Source organism: Triturus cristatus, chromosome 9 (genome assembly GCF_964204655.1).
Source record: "Triturus cristatus chromosome 9, aTriCri1.1, whole genome shotgun sequence".
In the NCBI taxonomy this organism is placed as follows: Eukaryota; Metazoa; Chordata; class Amphibia; order Caudata; family Salamandridae; genus Triturus; species Triturus cristatus.
Window position 1 is genome coordinate 478,222,293 of NC_140592.1, and position 11,047 is coordinate 478,233,339.

Consider the following 11,047-nt stretch of genomic DNA (forward strand, 5'->3'; position numbering starts at 1 on the left):
AATTACTATTCTAACTCCAGGAAGGTGCAGCAGTAGGGAAAGTGTGGGATGGTGTAGGGGTAACAATTACTATTCTAACTCCAGGAAGGTGCAGCTGTAGGGAAAGTGAGGGATGGTGTAGGGGTATCCATTACTATTCTAACTCCAGGAAGGTGCAGCAGTATGGAAAGTGTGGGATGGTTTAGGGGTAGAAATTATTAATCTAACTCAAGATAGGTGCAGCAGCAGGGAATGTGTGATATGTGATTTAGTTAGACTTAAATAAAATGTCACATTTACACAGAAGTTTTCACATTTTGCAATTTTCTCCCACATTGTCAAAGTTGTTCATTTCTTAATTATTTTTTCTTTCTTTTTCTCAGATAAATCTTTGCAACTTTGTCGAAAAAGTCAAAAAACAGAAGACCAGACACCCAAAGACTCCAGCCAGCAGGCAAAAACCATAGCAGAAGCAAAACCAAGAAAGTAACAGAAAAGACAAAAGGTATTTTAAATAAACACTCTTATAAATCCAACAATATTATAGACTAACCTTTTATTTAATAATTAAAAAAAGCTGCCACAATACAGAAAATATGGGTTGTAGTAGGAATAACAATTACTATTCTAACTCAAGGAAAGTGCAGCAGTAGGGAAAGAGAGGGATTGTGTCGAGGGGTAACAATTACTATTCTAACTCCATGTAGGTGCAGCATTAGTGAAAGTGTGGGATGGTGTAGGGGTAACAATTACTGTTCTAACTCCAGGAAGGTGCAGCAGTAGGGAAAGTGTGGGATGGTGTAGGGGCACCAATTACTATTCTAACTCCAGGTAGGTGCAGCAGCAGAGAAAGTGTGTGAATGTGGTGGGGTTAACAAATATTAATGTAACTCAAGAAAGGTGCAGCATCAGGGAGTGTGTGATATGTGATGTAGTTAGACTTAAAGAAAATGTCAAATATACACAGATGGTTTCACATTTTGCAATTTTTGCAAACATTGACAAAGTTTTCCATTTGTGAATTGTTTTTTCTTTCCGTTTCTCAGATAAATCTTTGCTACTTTATATACAAAGTCGAAAAAAAGAAGACCAGACACCCAAAAACTCCAGCCAGCAGGCAAAAACCATAGCAGAAGCAAAACCAAGAAAGATACACAAAAAGCAAAAGGTATTTTAAATAAACACTCTTATAAATCCAACAATATTATAGACTAACCTTTTTTTTAATAATTAAAATAAGATGCCACAATACATAAACTATGAGTTGTAGTAGGAATATCAATTACTATTCTAACTCCAAGTAGGTACAACAGTAGGGAAACTGTGGGATGGTTTAGGGGTAAAAATTACTATTGTAACTCCAGGAAGGTGCAACAGTTGAGAAAGTGTGGGATGGTGTAGAGGTTTCAATTACTATTCTAACTCCAGGAAGGTGCAGCAGTAGGGAAAGTGTGGGATGGTGTAGGGGTAACAATTACTAATCTAACTCCAGGTAGCTGCAGCAGTAGGGAAAGTGTGGGATGGTGTAGGGGTAACAATTACTATTCTAACTCCAGGAAAGTGCAGCAGTAGGGAAAGTGTGGGATGGTGTAGGGGTAACAATTACTATTCTAACTCCAGGTAGGTGCAGCACTAGGGAAAGTGTGTGATGGTGTAGGGGTAACAGTTACTATTCTAACTCCAGATAGGTGCAGCATTAGGGAAAGTGTGGGATGGTGTAGGGGAACAACTACTATTCTAACTCCAGGAAGGTGCAGCAGTTGAGAAAGTGTTGGATGGTGTAGGGGTAACAATTACTATTCTTAATCCAGGAAGGTGCAGCAGTAGGGAAAGTGTGGGATGGTGTAGGGGTAACAATTACTATTCTAACTCCAGGAAGGTTCAGCAGTAGGGAAAGTGTGGGATGGTGTAGGGGTAACAATTACTATTCTAACACCAGGTAGGTGCAGCACTAGGGAAAGTGTGGGATGGTGTAGGGGTAACAATTACTATTCTAACTCCAGGTAGGTGCAGCACTGGGGAAAGTGTGGGATGGTGTAGGGGTAACAATTACTATTCTAACTCCAGGAAGGTGCAACAGTTGAGAAAGTGTTGGATGGTGTAGGGGTAACAATTACTATTCTTAATCCAGGAAGGTGCATCCGTAGGGAAAGTGTGGGATGGTGTAGGGGTAACAATTACTATTCTAACTCCAGGAAGGTGCAGCAGTAGGGAAAGTGTGGGATGGTGTAGGGGTAACAATTACTATTCTTACTCCAGGTTGGTGCAGCAGTAGGGAAAGTGTGGGATGGTGTAGGGGTAACAATTACTATTCTAACTCCAGGAAGGTGCAGCATTAGAGATAGTGTATTTACTTTTATAGACTAATTTATTTTTCTTCTCTTCTCTTCACAGATAATGTCTACTCTTGAAGCTGCTAAATATATTAAATCTAGGAAAGGGAAAAATTTACTGAACCATGTAGGATACATATATAGTAAAGAAAGAATAAGTTTTCCTAGAAATCATTGGAGGTGTGTGCAATACTACTCTTCCCATTGCAGTGGCAGAGCGGTTACACTTGATAATTTAGTTGTAAAAACAACAGAACATAACCACTCTGCCTCTGCAATGGAGGTAGAAATAAGAGAAACATTAAATGAAATGAAAGCCATTGCAAACACCTCCAATGATTCTACAGGATCCATTTTAAGAGAGGTTGCACAGCATTTCCCCAGTCATGTTGCTAGTAATATGCCTATAATTCCTAATCTGCGACGAATTATTCAAAGACAAAAGCAGGCAGGTAACATCCAATTATCTACACCACATACATTTTCTGATATTAGAATTCCACATGATCTTTCTATTTCTTTTGCTGATGAACCTTTCCTTCTGCATGATAACGAAAACCCTCAAAAACAAATTCTTATTTTTAGTACCCCACGTAACCTTGCTAAGTTAGAAAATAGTGAAATTTGGATGATGGATGGGACATTTAAAAGTACACCCCATCCTTTCACTCAAATTTACACTATACATGCAAAAATTAACACTAATGTAATACCCTTAGTATATAGTTTGCTACCTGATAAGACTTCTGCAACATACTCTGAACTTTTATCAGTTATTAAAAATAAAACTTCCAAAAGTCCTAGGAAAATAATAGTAGATTTTGAATTGAGCATGATCAATGTGATCACTAAAACGTACATGGATACCCAAATTCAGGGATGTTTTTTCCATTTTTCCCAGGCATTCTGGCGTAAGTTACAAAAAACATCCCTAGTTGCAGAATACTGTCGAGATAGCAAACTACAGTTTGAATTAAAAAAATTAACAGCACTTTGTTCTGTTCCTCCCGATAGTGTGGACGAGTACTACACTGCAATTACAGAATCTAATTATTTTACAAGTAATGAAGAAAAATTGGCACCCATTTTAAATTATTTCGAAGACACATGGATTGGGCACCTAAGCAGATCGGGTCGCAGGAGGAAGCCACGATTCCATGTGGAGTGGTGGAACTGTTACACAAGCTGTTCAGAGGGAGAAGCGAAAACAAATAATGCCATTGAGGGATGGCATAACTCCTTCAACCATACAATTGGCAAACCACATCCTAATTTCTACTCTTTCTTGGAAACTTTGAAGAAGGAGCAAAGTTTTCAAGAAATGAGACTTTCCCAAACACTAGCTGGTAGTCTAAACCCACGAGTAACTCTAAAAACAAAGGAAATGTCTGAGAGACTATTGGGTATTTTACAACAATTTACGTTGTGTGTGGCTCTAGACTACCTCGAAAATCTTGCTAACATTCTTTCTTTTTAAATATAGATATCTACTTACTTTCCTGCTTTGCATTAAATTTAAATAACCATTAATTACAATTGGCATACAAATTTTTCACAATTTTTTTTTCCAAATTACTAGTCGGGTCTACTTATTTTTTACTTTTTCATTTTTAATATCCTTTTTTCCCAACAACCAAAGTATCAAAAACAAATTCCCTAGAATATGTTTCCCATTTTCCAATTATCAAATTCAAGATATTAATTACTGTTAAACATCCTTAATTACTACCACCAAAAAAGCCAAAATGACTCTACCTCTTCAAATATCCCTATGTCAATCCATGAAACGAAATGCTCAATGAATCATAATCAACAGTAAAAATACAGTCATTTTTTCACAAATGCCGAAAAGGCAAAACGTTTTTTTTTTCTAAACAAAGTTTAAAATCTTTTCAATTTCAAACGAAGTGATTAAATGAACATTTTTTTACAAACTTTAATTAATGTAACACTTAAACAAGACTTTTTTTTTTTTTACAATTAACTTTCATCGACCTGACATAGGCATACACTAATGACATGAACGTGGACATGCTTTTTTACATTTAAAACATCAATTAGTTATTCCGCAACCTCTCCTTATTCTTTATTTACTATATATGTATCCATTTTTAACTTTATATCTATAAATAAATGTAAAAAAGTTTCCTACCTGGACGCAGATCAGCTTCCTGCTGCTTCCTCCTCCGATGCTCTCCAAAATGGCGCATTACGTTTACGTTCACGTCATGACGTCATCGCGTGCTGCAATGATAAAAAGGGACTATTTTATTTATTTTTCCATTAAATATATGTTTTAAATTATTTATAAATAATGTGTTATTTTTTTAAAATATGTACATTATGTTAAAAAAAGAATAAATCCTTAATGTTATTCCTATGCTTATTTCAATAAAGAATTATTTTTTACACCTTCTTTGTTTATGTATATTTATTATTAATTTGTTATTTAAACATGTTATATATATATTAAAATTTCTAAATTTACTAAATTTCATCCTTACCTCGACTCTACTTCCTTTTTTCTTCCAAACTTTACTTTTCGTTTTTTTTCTCTCCTTCCTTTCTTGTTCCGCGGGTTGTATCTTCTCAAGCTGCCAAAATAAATGAAGGACAATTATTCTCATAGACTTTAATACAAAAGCGTGGGAATTTTTTGCAAGTATGTTCTATTTTCCTTTTTCTTATTTTTTTTTTTATTATTAAAAGTAATCTTTTATTTGTAATACTCAAATAATAATATTTAAATTATTTCTTATTTTAATAATTATTTTATTAATAATATTTTTTTGTTATTATTTAAATATATATTTTTTTAACATAATCTTTTTAATATTAATATCTTGTATCAATACTACTTTTTTTATTTTTTTTTATTTATTTATCCTAATTATATATATATTTTTTATATTTATTATTAGTACAGTAAAACTAAAAAAAATTTGTATTATATTTGATAGACACCTAACATAATACATATAATAAATATGTATTTAATAAATACTGTTTTAATAATAAATTTATTGTAATTATTTTTTTGTAGCTAATACTCAAGTATTTAACATTATCTTTATTATTTTTAATACTCAAAAATTACTCAACCATATTTTTAAATTATTAATATTATTACTTACATTTTAAATAAATACTCTATAAATACTCAAGTATTAATCATTATTTATTTTAAAAATTCTTTAATTATTTTTTTTAACTTAATATGCTTGCGTTGTAAAGGTCTATGCGTTGTAAAAGTACTTACCATATAAAAGCATGCGTTGTAAATGCATGCGTTGTAAAAGCTTTTGCGTTGTAAAAAATGCGTTGTAATAGCATTGCGTTGTAAAAGTTGCGTTGTACAGGTTGTTTACCATGGAGCACTAGTAGACTTACATCACTCTAGTAGACATAGGAAGCACTAGTAGAGGTAAGAAGCATTAGCAGACGTATGAAACACTAGTAGACTTGCAACTCTCTAGTAAATGTAGGAATCACTAGAAGACATTCAAAGCACTACTAGACTTACAACGCTCTAGTAGACATAGGAAGCATTAGCAGACGTATGAAGCACTAGTAGAATCCCAACACACTAGTAGACGTAGGAAGCACTAGTAGATGTAGGATGCACTAGTAGACGTACAACACTCCAGTAAACATAGGAAGCATTAGCAGATGTATGAATCACTAGTAGAATACCAACACACTAGTAGACATAGGAAGCACTAGTAGACTTACAACACTGTAGTAGATTTAGGAAGCACTAGTAGACGTAGGACGCACTAGTAGACTTACAACACTCTAGTAACCATAGGAAGCACTAGCAGATGTATGCAGCACTAGTAGAATTACAACGCTCTGGTAGACATAAGAATCACTCAGTAGCGTAATATAAAATGATGGGAGTGCTGCAAAGACAAATTACTCTCCGCAGAAAAGAGGACGTAAAACAAATGTACATCTGGAAAGTTCCAAGCAGCTCCGCGGTATGATACTGAACAAGAGCTGTGCTGAGGAGAGTGTGAGAGAACAACACTTGTTTTGAGCTGGTGGTTGGGTTTAAGCCCAGCATGACAGTACATTTTAACAACCTGTTTACTTTCAGAGGTGCTAATAAGGAGGAAAGTGACCACCTACAGTGACGTGGTCCTGGACCAAATGAAAGTGGCCATACAAATAAAGACCTTCAGCTGGCCAGTCATTCTGCCCTTGGATAGCAAGGGGCATATTTTTGTAGAAGTTGTGTCACTCTTGCACCTCGTAACACAGCACAAGAGCGACGCTACTCCTAAATTTGACTAATCAATCCATGAAAGGCTACCTTGAGTGGCTTGATAAATCCAGAGTAACGCAACGCAGCACAAACCACTGCGTTGAATTACTCTGCCCCTGGTAGGCGTTTCATGGGTGGTGCGTGGGTGTTCCTCTGTATCCACATGGACATCATTTAGGGGTCGCAGCTGTGACCCATGGTTTGCCTCCTGGGACCCTGGAACTGTCTTTGCAACCCCTGGCCTCTGAGGTGGTAAGGGCAGTGTAGGTACTAGAAGTTAAACAAGGCTCTAATGAGCCTTGTTTGTGGTGCATCTAAGTGTCTCTTGCAGCCCATTGAGAATGTGAATGGAGCACAAAATACAGCAGAAAGAGTGAGAGAGGGTGTGGCACAGGGGAAAGGCTTGGAGGGGAAAATACTGAAAGGAAGATCAGGAAGACAAAGACGTGTGTGTATGTGTGTGCATGTGTGTGTGTGTGTGTGCATGTGAGAGAGAAAGAGACAGACAAGAATGAAAGATACATCAGATATAGGTGACAGATGTGGGAGATATAAACATGTCTAAACGAGAGTGAGACAAGTGAGAGTGATAGGTGATAGGCACATCGACAGGTGAGAAAGAGACAGCCAAGAGGCAGAGAAAGGAGAGGATTGGTGAGAGTGGATCACTGTATGAGTGGAGTGATACAGATAGAAGATAGACAGGAAGAGAGTGCAAGACAGGTGTGAATAAAAGGACAAAGTGACAGCTGGTGATAGACAACTGAGAGACAAAGGGAAGCAGAGATAGAGAAAGTGGTGATAAGATAGAGAATATAAACAGATTGAGAGGCAGGGTGATACATGTAATAGAGTACCCTTTTTGGCATGGTAACCCCCCACTTTTTGCCTGACTGATGCATCTTTGACTGAGTGTGCACTGGGTTTCTGTGAATCAGGTTCCCAGTACCTGTGTTCTTTCCCCAAACTGTATCTTTGTTTCCGCAATTGGCACACCTCTGGCTCACATATAGGTCCCTTGGAAAAGGTATCAGTGGTACCAAGGACCTTGTGACCAGAGAGGGTCTCTAAAGGTTGCAGCATGTATTATGCTACCCTAAGAGACCCCACCAAACACAGGCATTCTGCCATGGCAGCCTGCATGTTTTTGTGCAGATAAAAGGGCAGAGCGGACCTGGCACACATCTCTGTGTGCCAGGCCTACCAGCACTGTAAGAGGCATAGGTAACCCACCCCCACAGCAGGCCTTACAGCCCCAAGGCAGGGTGTACTATACCTCATGTGAGGGCACAACTGCATGATCAGATATGCCCCTATAGACTCTAAGTCCATTCTTAGACATTATAAGTGCACAGTGAAGCCATGCAGAGTACATGGGCTGAGAGCATATCACTACGAGCTCCACAGCTCCATGGTGGCTTCACTGAATTCCAAGATGTTTGGTACCAATCATCTCAGCTTAATACAACCACACTGATGACAGTGTTGGATTTATTAAGAAATCAATCTAGAGGGCACCTCAGAGGTGCCCCCTTAAATCCTATCAACTCGCTAGTGTGTGCCTGACTGGTCCCCACTAGCCTGCTACCTTTAGACATTTTTCTGAACCCCTGAAGTGGGAGCCTTTTGTTCATGTGGGTTAGAAACAAAGCCTGCTTTGGGTGGAGGCCCTTCACACCTACTCTCAAGAAGGAACAGCATAGAAAGGCGGTGAGCCTCAAAGGCTTCTCATCCTTTGTTATGCTGACCAGGGCCTATCCAGCTAGTGGAGACGACCACCCCCTGACCAAACCCCATTTTTGGCAGCAAGGTCGGTGGTAAAATTAGTAGGCAGGAGAGGTGTGTTCACTCTCAGCCAGGGCTGCCCTTAAGGTGCCCTGAGCTGAAGTTACCTCCTCCTTTCAGAATCCTCTATATTGTTTTGGAGGACTCAAACCAATAGGGTTAGGGATGTGCCCCCGCTCCAGAGGAAGTGGACATACAAAGGGTCTAGGCACCCTAAAGTTAAGTAGCCCATTGGCTTCTACCTTCTAACCCCAGTAACGCCCCCCTAAAATTAGAATTTAGTGGCACCCCTGAGCTGTACTCCTCAGATTACTGATGACCTACGAAGAAGAGTACAAACCCTGCATGGCAAGAAGCTCCAGCCCCTGACTTGGCCCCAGATCTGCCAGCCTGTCTGTGAACTTTGCAAGCTTCCACGACTTTGTCCCGCAGACCAGCGACCTCCAAAACCCTGGGAAGACTGCCTGCCTTCCACTAAGACTCCTATTCTGTCGGGGACAGCAAACCTATCCAACAGAAAAGCAACTTTCAAAGACCAAAGTGTAGTGATGAAGCCGGACACGTTGAGGTATTCCAAGCTGGTTTATTGAACATAGATAGTTGAGTCCAGAAGTAATCAAATACAAGCCCCACCAGGAGCAGCCAGCAGGCAGCTCAGCCCATCTCAACTGTGCCTTTCTTGAGAGACACCCAACATTCCACAGAGCATCATCACACTGTAACATTCTAGAGGCATTGCATGTGATGAAAGAGGAGAACAACAAGTATGGACAGAGATGTAAGATACTACATACCTCCCTTTCTTCCCTAACCCAGCAACGGATAGAACAGTGAAGAAGAAAGAGGACTGGAACAACAGAATAGGCAAAAAGAGAAAAGCTGCATGCAAGGAACAGGGAAATAGAAAGAGTGGGAGGAAACCACCGAAGAGTACGAACACATAAATAAATACTCATCCTCCCTTCTACATAAAACTACGAGAAAGAAAATAGAAGGAACAAGGAGGTAGAAAGAGTGTGAGAAAGCTAAAGAAGAATTCAAACACATAAATATACATCCCCTTTTTCCATAAAGCAACGAAAAAGAAAATGGAAAATGGAAAGAAAACCCAAGAACTACTCGAGACACACCCACTGGAAGAAAAGGTATGAAAAGTGGCAGGCATTGAGTAAATGAAAATAGCAAACAGAGAGGCAGAGGAAAGAACAACAAAAGAATCTTCATATCACCCTGTAAAACAGCATTAAAATAAGTTATATTGAAGAAACATTGAAAAATTCGAGGAGAATAAACCCCTATGTAGACATTGAAGAATAGAAAGGGATAAACCCCCATATCGATAACCTCAAAAGGTCAAACATTGAAAAACATTAAACTGTAGAATTGAGCAGCTGTACACTTGAGGAGCTGTCTTCGAAGAGCGCTTGAAAAGACGTGAAGTAAATAGTAAAACCAAAGTATATGCAGAGTGTTGAAGCAGTGCAAAAGTAAACTAGTGTCCTTACTGGAGAGCGTCCAAGTAAAAGGATGACACCCAGAGGACACATACAATATCTGTTGAAGAGAGGCATCCATTGCAACTGCAATAAGACAGACAAACCTGACAAAAAAAACAACTCAAACTCACTGCATGAACTTGAAGGAAAGTTGAAGGTCCACTACACTTTGAGTCATGAGAACTGACGAAGGCATCGATGACGCTGGAGGATACATCCAAAATAAGGACACCTTGACTGACAGGTCGAAGAGAAGAAATGTTCATGACAACGAAGAAGCAAACTCGAGAAATTGAGGTAAACTGCCAATTTCGGAGTGTGATAGGCAGAAACAAAAGGAGAGCACGGTGAAGAGTTATGTGCCTCAGCCAGACACAAGATGGCTGCACATTTTGCACGTAGTGTCGGGTGGATCACGGTACGTTTATACATCCAAACATCAAGCAGGAGCTGGCAGTTGCAAAGACCTCACCACATAGAAGACTCCAAAAGAATGGGATGCGCGGGGTTTCGCTGGAACAGGTAAGACTCAAGGTGCAGAGGCTTTAGCGATGCATCTTTTGAAATAAGGAACATGCAGGGAGAATGCGCAACAGGCGGCTCGTGAAGAGTTTGCAAACAGGCAGTTGAGCTCCCAAAATGTCGAGAGGACGACCGGGCCCCCCCCAAAAAAAGTAAAATAGGCTTACCCGAAAGCCGTATAGAGACATTCGTAATGTTGTGCGAAGTCAGTTCTTGTTAAACCGAAACACTGGAAAACCCCGCTCCGGTGTTGTGCATGCCGGTCCGACACTGCACATGAACAGCTGTCCACACTTGTTCCAGGCAAAACAGGACATGTCGCAAAGTGTGACACTGGTCACACATCGAACAATAAAGTTGCCTTCAAACATTTGACGCTGTGCAGAGCGGTTGACATCTTATGGAAACACAGTTTGTGGATTGCCAGAAAATATTGAGTGAAACAAAAAGTCCTAGGCAACACTTCCCCAGATGTTTTGATGCATAGTAAAACACAGTCCCGCCACATACAGCAAAGTTGACAGGTTTGTTTATTCTAGGGAAGCACTTTGAGTCAGGCTACCCTCTGGAAGGTGGTAGAAAAGTTGTCTACGTTTCCCTTGATGTTGAATATTTTGGGAACACACTTGAGTTGAAAAATCTGTCATGTACATGTTAGGGGCGAC